Source organism: Bufo gargarizans, chromosome 2 (genome assembly GCF_014858855.1).
Source record: "Bufo gargarizans isolate SCDJY-AF-19 chromosome 2, ASM1485885v1, whole genome shotgun sequence".
NCBI lineage: Eukaryota > Metazoa > Chordata > Amphibia > Anura > Bufonidae > Bufo > Bufo gargarizans.
The window spans coordinates 330,868,349-330,879,819 of NC_058081.1; positions in this window are offsets into that span (position 1 = coordinate 330,868,349).

The window sequence follows — 11,471 nt, forward strand, 5'->3', positions numbered from 1 at the left end:
TAGCAATGTGCAGCTTCTCTTCTACAGCTGCAAATGATTTCATTCATAAAATGGCCTCTTTTTATCCTCTTGCCTGTATGGAGTGTGATCATAGCAAGGTTGGATACACACAGCATTTTGCAGTGCCTTTTGAGACAATTTTATTTTTTTTTTTAATTTAAAAAAAAATATGTTGTGACTAAATGTTATTTCATAACCTATAGTGAAATAGAAAAAGCTCTTCATATTAAGTATTACAATTTTTTGATGCATATTTGGCTTTAATGAAAAAAAAACACCATTACTAAAAATTGTTTTTCATGTTTTTTTTTTTTACTGTTGGCTTCTCTTTAGGAGTTGAAGCGGTAGAAAAATGCATGATCAAAATTTTCAAAGTAAAAAAAAAAAACCCTCCTAAATACTAAACCATATGTAAGCAAACCTCATCAAAAGAAGCTTTGAAATGTTTTTTGTTGGTATTTTTTTGTTTAAGAATGATGCAAAAATAGTGTGTAATAGAGAGCTTAAACTAATTTGTTTATATTAGTTCATATAAGAGGTGAATCAACCTTTAGGCCTCTTTCAGACGGGTGTCCTGGATTTGCTCCGGAGGCCTCCCGAGTGCGCACACAATTTTAGTCAGTTTTGAGGATCTTCTATCTTTATTCAGCAGGACCTGCGCTGACGTCACCGCGCTCACCATGTGATTATGTCATCAAAGGTCCTTTTGCAGGTCCTGAAAGATGAAGAAAGAAGATGATGCCGGCTGCATGATCAAGTGGATGAGGTGAGTAAATTTTTCTTTTTTTTTAACCCCTCAAGCAACATTTTAGTAAGCATTCTGTATTAAGAATGCTATTATTTTCCTTTATAACCATGTTATAAGGGAAAATAATTCAGTAAATTGACATTTAGCAATTTACTAACATCATCTCCTAGCAACCATGCGCGAAAATCGCATTGCATCCACACTTGCTTGCGGATGCTATGCGATTTTCACGCATCCCCATTCATTTCTATGGGGCCTGGGTTGTGTGAAAATGCAGATTATAGAACATGCTGCGATTTTCACGCAACGCACAAGTGATGCATGAAAATCACAGCTCATCCTGCACAGCCCCATTGAAGTGATGCTATGCGATTTTCACGCAACCCCATTCATTTCTATGAGGCGTGCATTGCATGAAAAATGCAGAATATAAAACATGCTGCGATTTTCACGCAACGCACAAGTGATGCGTGAAAATCACTGCTCATTTGAACAGCCCCATAGAAGTGAATGGGTCCAGATTCAATGCGGGTGGAATGTGTTCACCTCACGCATTGCACCCGCATGGAATTCTCACCCATGTGAAAGGGGCCTTAGAGTATATTCACAGTTGAAAGAGTTACTGTGACTGAAAGTCTGTTACATTGATCTGAATAGGATTTTTTTCTGCAGTATGTGTGTGGATTTTTACATACCCTATTTAAATATATGGAACAGTTGCAGAAAAGTCTGCAACATACTGTATCTGCCATGTATATACAGTGTTATAATTTCTCTTCTCTACCTCTTTACTGTTGATTTCCAGAAGATGAATCAGCTTGATTTGCTGTCAATCTGAGATCTGCATTTTTTGTATAGAGTTTTCATTTGGAATTATTTAAAAAATGTTGCTGTGTCTAGATATAGCAGTAACATGCTTGTTATGGTGCCATAGGAAGAATCTAACAACAAAATCTAGACACATGCATTTTTCCAAATTTTGCCAACTGGAACCTTTTTATGGTTTGCTCACTGTTAACCGTTTCAGGATCGGGCCATTTTTCACCTTGCTGCCCATCCCATTTTTAGCAAATCTGAATGTGTCACTTTATGTGGTAATAACTTTAAAACGCTTTTACTTATCCAAACCATTCTGAGATTGTTTTCTCATCACATATTGTGCTTCATGACACTGGTAAAATTGAGTAAAAATTCATTTTTATTTATAATAAAAATACCAAATTTACCAAAAATAATAATAATAATAGATAGTAATTCCTCCAAAAATAGTTATTACTTTACATTCCCCATATGTCTTCTTCATGCTTAGATAATTTTGAAAATGACATTTTAGCTTTTTGGGACATTAGAAAGTTTAGAAGTTTAGAAGCAAATCTTAAAATTTTTAAGAACATTTCCAAACCCCAATTTTTTTTAGGACCAGTTCAGTTATGAAGTCACTTTCTGGGGGCTTACATATTACAAACCACCCATAAATCACCCCATTTTAGAAACTACAGCCCTCAAGTTATTCAAAATGGATTTTACAAACGTTGTTAACCCTTTAGGTGCCCCACGAGAATTACATGAAAATGGGAATGAAATTTCAAAATGTCACTTTTTTTTAATGCAACACATCAAGGTTAACAGCCCAAAAAAATAATTAAAAATAAATCAAAATCTATTACTCTGAGTCTGGAGTTTACAGAAACACTCCATGTGTGCTCAAAAACTGATGTATGGGCACACAGCATGCTTCAGAGTGGAAGGAGCACCATATGGCTTTTGAAGAGTGGAGTTAGTTGGAATGGTAATTGGGAGCTATGTCGCATATAAAGACACCCTGAGGTGGCTCTACAGTGTAAACCCCCATAAAAGTGACCCCATTCCGGAAACTACACCCCTCAAGGAATATTTTAAAGGGGTTAAAGGAGAAAATGCACCACAGGTTGTGTTCCCCATTTACTCCTCATTCAGGAAACACCCCATATGTGCTTGTAGCCTGCTGTATAGGTGCACAGCAGACAAACGGCAATATATGAATTTTGCTGACAGGCCTGAATTGGCAGACATTAAATTTAGGTGCCATGTCGTATTAGATAAATTCCTGAGGTACTTTTCCAAGCGGTTAAAGGAGAAAATGTACCCCAGTATATGTTCCCCATTTGCTCCTCATTCAGGAAACACCCCATATGTGCTTGTAGCCTGTTGTATGGGCGGACAGCAGGCAAACGGCAATCTATGAATTTTTCCTGACAGGCCTGAATTGGCAGGCATTGAATTTAGGTGCCATGTCATATTAAATAAATTCCTGAGGTACTTTCACAAGCGGTTAAAGGAGAAAATGTACCCCAGTATATGTTCCCCATTTTCTCCCCTTTTTGCACACATCCCATATGTGCTTGTAGCCTGCTCTATGGGCGCACAGCAGTGCTCTAGAGTCAAAGTGCAAAATATGTTTTTTGCAGGACTGAATAAACAGACATTTATTTTAGGCTACTTTCACCGCGTTTCACGGATCCATTCTTTACGTTTGCTTCCGTTTTGGCTTCAGTTTAGCGGATTCGTTTTTAAAGAAGAAGGTGTGTCTCAAAGAGTCCACCCACTTTGACAGAGTATTTAAGCAGGTAAATCTCCATTCAGGCTCATTGTATTTTGAAACTATGTTGCCTGCACACTTGCGTCTGCGATTGAGGTTTCTAGTCCTGAAAGCGAGATGGAGAAGACGAGACCAGGAAAGAAGAAGATGCCGGTATTGGATACACCCTATAACTTCCAAATGGATGACCAGAGGAATTTTTTCAGTCCTGTATTTGGAGCTTTGCGCAAATCCAGAAACATTTTTCAATTATATGTGCATGAGCGTTGATAGTTATGACCGGCTGCTGCAGCGCATTTCATCACGCACTGAAAGACAAGATACCCGCTACAGAAGGGCCATTTCTCCTGCAGAGCGGCTAATGGTGACAATAAGGTAGTAGATTTGTCTTTTTTGGATAGCTGTGTATACATTGTATAGTTTTTTTTTCCATATATTTGTATTCTTTTTTTAAAGGTTTCTTGCTACTGGAGAAAGTCTGTCATCGTTACATTACCAATATCGCATGGGAATTTCTACGATCTCCGGAGCAGTCAAAGATACTTGTCGTGCATTGTGGGAGGTTTTGCATGAGGATTTCATCCCACATCCAACGACAGAACAGTGGCTTCTAATAGCAGACAAGTTCATGGAAACAAGCTAATTCCCTAATTGTGTAGGAGCTGTGGATGGCAAACATATAAGGATTGCAAAACCTTCTGGAAATGGATCAGAATTTTTTAATTACAAAAAATATTTCTCCATTATCTTACTGGCCATTGCAGATGCTGATTATCGATTTGTCGCAGTTGACATTGGAGTGTATGTACGGACAAATGACTCGATGGATTTCAAAACCTCCTCTATGGGACGCCTCCAGTATTCAAATCAATTTGGATTACCACCTCCAAGACCTTTGCCAGGTACTGATGGACCTCCAATGCCATTTATCGTAGTAGGGGACAGGGCGTTCCAAATGTGTGAGAACCTCATAAAGCCATACTCCAGTCGTGACTTGAACTCTACAAAGCACGTGTATAAGTACAGACTGACACGAGTTAGACGATTGGTGGAGTGCGCCTTTGGCATTTTAGTTGCCAAATGGAGGATTCTCACCAAAGCCAAGTAGTCAAGGCTTGTGTAGTTCTGCATAACTATCTTTTATCTGAGGAACCACTGCGCCTTAACCCGCAAGAGGTTGATTGTACACCCACCAGGATGCAACATTTGTCATATTGGTCAACCCTTGCTGTTCTGCTTCGCGTTATTGACTGTTGTATAACACTAGTCAGACAGCTTAACAATAATTCAGAAGTCAAGAAACGTGAGACATCAGATCTGTTTGTATTCTCTTTTCTGAATAACTTTGTAAAACTACAATATAAACATAAACAAAACATATGTATCAGTACATTACATATAATACAGCAGCCTCACTTCATCAGTGAGAGTACTCACAGACAATTCCACCATTAGTCCAGGAATAAATCAAGAGCTCCTCTGCATGCAGCCTGCAGGATCCAGGAGCAGTGATGAAATGGAGGAAATACAGTTCCAGGTTAAAGGTTACTTCCTCTGACTCAGAGAACAATACACTTCCTGTAAAGTTCTGGCGAAGTAGAAACTAACTTTGACCACTAGATGGCAGCAACGTCAAACATAATATTGAAATATAACCTTTACAACACATTACATACATTATAATGCAAAATAGGCGGAACACTCCCTGTCTGGCATAATTATTATTATGTCACTACCTAAATAACTACTGCTATGCAGAAAAAACATATAAACAGGAAATGGAATCCTAGCTAATCTGAAACCAAAACTATGACGTCAGTTATAGGTCTAAGATACATTTTGGAAGTCCCATTCTTCGCAATCTTGACCTCTACCTTCCTAACATTGCCATCCCTGCTTGGTAGAGCATTGACAATAAGTCCTACAGGCCACTCGTTCCTGCTCTCTTGGCTGTCCTTCAACAGAACAACATCACCCACTTTTACATTTGGGCGATCCTCAGTCCATTTCCTACGGCGTTGCAGATTCGACAGATACTCCCTCTTCCATCTTTTCCAAAAGGTGTCTGCCAAGCATTGTACTTGCTTCCATTGTTTAGCATGAACTTGTGTTGTACTTATGGTTGCGGATGGAGCAGACAAAGAGTTCACCTTTTGAGTCAACAACATTGCTGGGGTAAGGACCATAGGTGTATCTGGGTCTGAGGACACAGGAACTATAGGCCTGGCATTCATAATAGCTGTAACCTCTGCCATAAAGGTGCTTAAAGTCTCATGGGTCAAGTGAGCAGTTTTAGTTTGTAGCAACATAGCATCCAAGATTCGCCTGGCAATACCTATAAGTCTCTCCCAGACACCACCCATGTGTGAAGAGTGTGGAGGATTAAAGACCCATGTACATCCTCTGTCTTGGAGAAAGTTTTGCAATTGTGATTCGCTGGCACAAATGTTAAGTTCCTTGCAGGCTCCTACAAAGTTTGTTCCTCTGTCAGAACGGAGCAGTTTTACTGGGCCACGAATTGAGAAGAATCTCCTCAAGGCATTAATAAAGCTTGATGTTGACATGGTTTCAAGTAGCTCTATGTGTACAGCTCGGGTGGACAAACAAGTGAAAAGGACTGCCCATCGTTTACTGTCTGCACTGCCTCCTCTAGTGCGGCGGGTTAAGACAGACCACGGACCAAATACATCTAAGCCCACATTGGTGAAAGGTGGTTGAGCAATTACTCTGTCCTCTGGTAACTCTGCCATCTTTTGACTTTGTAACCTTCCTCGCAGCTTGCGGCAGATGACACATCTGTGTATAACAGCTGATACCAAGCGTTTGCCACCAAGAATCCAGAAACCTGCGGATCTAATTGCACCCTCTGTGATGTGTCGCCCTTGGTGAACTACTTGTTCATGATAGTACCTAACAAGCAGTGTTGCAATGTGGTGATTATAAGGTATAATGACAGGCTGTTTCTCTTCCTCTGAAAGTTCTGCAAGAGACAAACGTCCACCTACTCTCAACAACCCATTTTTGTCTAAAAAGGGGCTAAGCTTCCTAAGACGGCTTTGTTTCGGGAATGTCTTTTGTTTTTTGATGCAGTCAATTTCCTTCTGGAAATGTTTATTTTGAACAGAAGAGATTATAACAGACTTTGCCTGAGCAAGTTCTTCTAGATTGACTTGTTCATGGAAACTTACCCACCTTCTGACCTGATTGCTGCTGGTTTCCCTCTGGAAGGTTTTAGCGACATGGATGAGTCTGGCTAGGGTCTTAACTAATATCTTCCAGCAAGAAAATCTATCAAAGCAATGTGAGTGAAGTGTGGCTTCAGAAGCTCTGGTGCTGAAGCTTGTAATCTCAAATCTGATTTCAGGGTCAGCTTCAGGCCCTATGAGTGGAAAAGCAGTGTCTATATCCTCACAGTGTGGTTGGTACAGAAAGGTTGGGCCTGAGAACCAAATAGAGTTCTGAAGGCATGCTGCTTGAGTAGGCCTAGTGGCATAATCTGCAGGGTTTTGATCTTCTATGGAGAGGGCCTGTTTATCATCATCTTTAGTTTTCTGAAATACTGTTATCCCTAGATTGTCTGTCTCAATGTTGGAGTTGACTTCTTCTTTACCATATAGTGTAGAAAAGTCACAGTGTTGTGTTGACCTGCCAAAGCTTTCCTTGACAATGAAGTTGTTGTGACAGGGACTGAGAAGGGATGTGCGTCCATTTGTTAACACAGACGTCTTCAAAGTGCTAACGTTGTCAGGCTGGTGCACTGTCCCCAGGCAAACTTCTCCTACAATGACCCACCCCAGGTCCAGTCTCTGTGCATAAGGGGCATTATAAGGTCCATTGATTTGCTGGCGTACCTTGTGTACCTGAAGGATATCTCTTCCAAGAAGTAGAAGGATAGAAACATCTGGCTCAACAGCTGGGATTAGGTGAGCAATTGAGCGGAGGTGGGGGTGGTGATGAGCTACTTCTGGAGATGGAATCTCAGTTTTGTCATCAGGTATCATGCCACACTCTATTAGGGTAGGAAGTGGGAACTGCACTTTCTTATTGAAGGATTCAATGGTAAAGTCAGTAGCTCTTCTCCCTGTGGTTTCAATTGTCCCTGCACATGTCCTTAGAGTGTATGGAACTGCACTTGCCTTAAGGTTAAAGATATCAAAGAAATCTGACTTTGCAAGGGATCTGTTACTCTGTTCATCTAGCACTGCATACATTTTCACCGCCCTTTCTCTCTTGCCAGTGGGATACACAGTCACTAGACAGATTTTAGAGCATGATCGTGCACTCTTGCCTTGTCCACATACTTCGGTGCAATTGGACATTACAGAGGAGAGTGAGGTCTCTTGTTGCTCCCTGCCCTGATCTTTCCTGGGTTCTACAGTCTCTAGTGGGGCAGGAGCAGGGCCGGGGTGCAAAGCTGCAATATGTCTCTCACTGCCACATTCTGTACATTCTACTGGTATTTTGCAGTCTTTGGCAATGTGATAAGTAGATCCGCAGCACTTGAAACAGATGCCGTTTTGTTTAAGGAAGGACATCCTCTCTGCGATGGGTTTGCTTCTAAAGCCTTTGCATTTCTTTAGTGGAAGGGTTTTCTATGGTGTGTACCTTGTGGGTGCTTTGGTAGTCTGTGACTTCTGAAGGTACAGCTGTTTTGTGTGTGGATACATAGGTCCTACCGTGAGGTCTGTGAGGTCTCTCTGGTCTGTGTGATTGATTGCCGCTGGTGGTGAAGGCGAAACTGGTATCACTTCGGATTTTCGCTTGCTGTCGGACAAACCTAGAAAACACAGAGAAAGGGGGAAAAGAGACTCCATAATCTTCTTTGAATTTACCTCCCACAGACATCCACTTGTCTTGCAGATTTGAAGGTAGCTTCTCTACTATGGGATTAGTGCCTCTAGCTGTATCTAGATACGAAAGTCCTTGCAAGTAGCCATCCTCTTTGGCATATTCTATCTCTAGTAGAAGATCACTTAGTTCTTGTAGCCGCACGTTGTCTCTGTAGCCCACCTTGGGAAAGACTTCAAGTTTATTCAACAGTGCTCCTTCTATTACCTCTGGGGATCCATACGTTTCTTCTAGTCTTCTCCAGGTCATGTTGAGTCCTGCTGCAGGGTTAAACAGGTTTGCTCTTCTCATCCTCTTAGCATGCTCTGCTGACTCGGTGCCAAGCCATTTTATCATTAAATTAAGCATTTCTGCTGGTGATAAGTTCAGACCTTCAGTGGCATTCAGAAAGGAAGATTTCCATGCCCAATAGTTTTCAGGACAGTCATCAAATTGGAGAAAGCCTGAGCTAACCATTTCTTTGCGGATGAGATATTTGGTGACATCCGCTGCACATTGTTGTTCGCGCATGTAATCTGTAGGTTGAGGTGATGGGAACACTTGTTTTTTGTTCTTAGGGGTTTCTGGTGCTTCCTTCTTGGTTTGCTGGCAGTCGCTGACCTCATGAGGTTGATTGGGCCTGCTCAGGGGGTATGTTGATCTCGGCCTGAATTCCTTTGCTTCAGGTTTAAGAGACTGTTCCTTTGTATGCGCATCAGTAAGGTTCTGGAGGTACTCATTTGTACGATCTGCAGAGAATAGAGGTTTTTCTGGAACCTCTGAGTCTTTATATGATCTTTCACTTCCTAACCGACTTGTTCCCATGTAGGCAGCGGCCTCTGCTTCAGCAGCAGCAGCTGCAGTCTGTCGCTGCAGGATGAGCAATTTTGATTCTAAAACCGCTTCTTCTTGTGCTATGGCAGCTCCCCTAGCTGCTCTTTCTTGTGCTATGGCAGCGTCCCTAGCTGCTCTTTCTTGTGCTATGGCAGCTTCCCTAGCTGCTTCCATAGCTGCCTCTTTAGCTCTCTCTTGTGCTATGGCAGCTTTCTTTGCTGCTAACTCCTGCATCATCATGGCTTCTTTTTCTGCATACTGTAGCTGGACGCGGGCAGCTTCTGCCTTGGCACGAGCTCTAACTGCTGAGGAACTTGCTGAGGACATCTTGCTAGCCCGTGAAGTTCTGGACACATGAGACTTTGCATCGTCTTGCTGGGCACTGGGAATGTTCTCCCTGCCTTGCTGTGTCAGCGGTAACGTGGCATCAGCCTGGTACTTTGTTCCTGATCTTAGACTCATGCTGCAGTAATGGCGTCTCAGTTTATTCCAGACCGCCACGTGGGTTGTCTTTTTACTGTTCTGCTTCGCGTTATTGACTGTTGTATAACACTAGTCAGACAGCTTAACAATAATTCAGAAGTCAAGAAACGTGAGACATCAGATCTGTTTGTATTCTCTTTTCTGAATAACTTTGTAAAACTACAATATAAACATAAACAAAACATATGTATCAGTACATTACATATAATACAGCAGCCTCACTTCATCAGTGAGAGTACTCACAGACAATTCCACCATTAGTCCAGGAATAATTCAAGAGCTCCTCTGCATGCAGCCTGCAGGATCCAGGAGCAGTGATGAAATGGAGGAAATACAGTTCCAGGTTAAAGGTTACTTCCTCTGACTCAGAGAACAATACACTTCCTGTAAAGTTCTGGCGAAGTAGAAACTAACTTTGACCACTAGATGGCAGCAACGTCAAACATAATATTGAAATATAACCTTTACAACACATTACATACATTATAATGCAAAATAGGCGGAACACTTGCCGTTGCCAGAATGAGGGACCATTTTGCCTATTACTTTGTTTCTGATGCGGGTAGAGTGAGTTGACAGGATAATGTTTTGTAATTGTTTTTAATTTTTAATCTTATACTAAATAAAAATTAGTTTTTTTATTACACCTGTCTTTAACTTTTTAAGATCAACCAACAAGGATGGTTATGCTAAAGTTGTGATATTTAGTATTTTATGACAACTCATAATCTGCCTTGCTGAACATGGACATATCTATATTTTGAACCTAATTTTAACACTAAATATTGCGGGGTATTGGCATTTAATGGAGAAACTATACGTACTGTGTTCTCGATAGTGCTGCCAAGAGTAGGCCTTCATCCATCTGTGAGTGCCGTTGCATCACCTGCACTATTGGGCCAGCTGTAGCCCTGCCATAGCCTGTCAAACTGCTATGACATTGCTAAATCCTGGCCTTTACAGACTGTGAAATAAACAACACACTGTTTGGCAGAATCCTTCTATTAGCAGTAGTGTTATTGTCAGAACTTTCTATGCGTGATCCTACGCATGGCAAGGGAGAGTATTCTAGTTTGAGCTGCTGAGTTCTTTGCCTGGGTGCAGGTCCTTATTCGGCTCTGAACCCGGACAAAAACTTAAACAGCATTATGTTTCTTTCCTGCTCTTGTGGTAATGACGCTACTTTCTGTGACAGATTCATCTTTGCTAAAGAGCAATATATAAAATTTTAGCTCTCTAGTAAATTTAATTGTTCATGAGGCCGATTCACATGTACCGTGACTCCTTCAAGGGTTCATGTGGATTTGCACCAGATTGGCTGGGAGTTTTACTTTCCCCACAGCTGGAATGAGGATCATAATAAAAAAAAAGGACATGTGGATTTGCACCAAATTGGCTGATGAACAAGCTTTTGCTTGTTTATGAGCCAATCAGCCAGAATATGATCATTAAGGAGCTTTCAGAAAGCCTGTTATTGATCGTGCTACATCAAATATTCTGCTGCCTTTGGCACTATAGACGTGGGGAAAATAAAACTCCTAGAAAACTATTTTTTATTTATTAAACTCTATTTATTTTTTTGATGGGAGTTTAACTTTCCCCACAGCTGCAGTGGCCACAGTTAAGGATCATGAAATAAAAAAATAACAACAAACACACTTTTTTAAAATATAAACAATAAATAAATAAATAAAAACTATAAATTATGAAAACGTTGAGGAGGTGGAGCATTGAGGGTTGGACGTTCTAGAACCGGCAGTAGTAGCCCCGTGACTTCTGTTGAGGAATAAAAACGACGGGCCGCAGGAAAAGATGCAGGAGGGATTTGAGGGGTTTGGAGAGTTGAAGGGTCAGAACTGGAATGTTCCTGAGCATGCGTAGAAGAAGGAGTTGGGAAAGAAGTTGGAGCGGTAGAATGAGGAGGAGAAGCTGTAGAAGAAAAAGATGAAACATTGTACACATGCTCGGGGGAGCGGGGTGGGTGGGAAGGGGAAGGTTTGT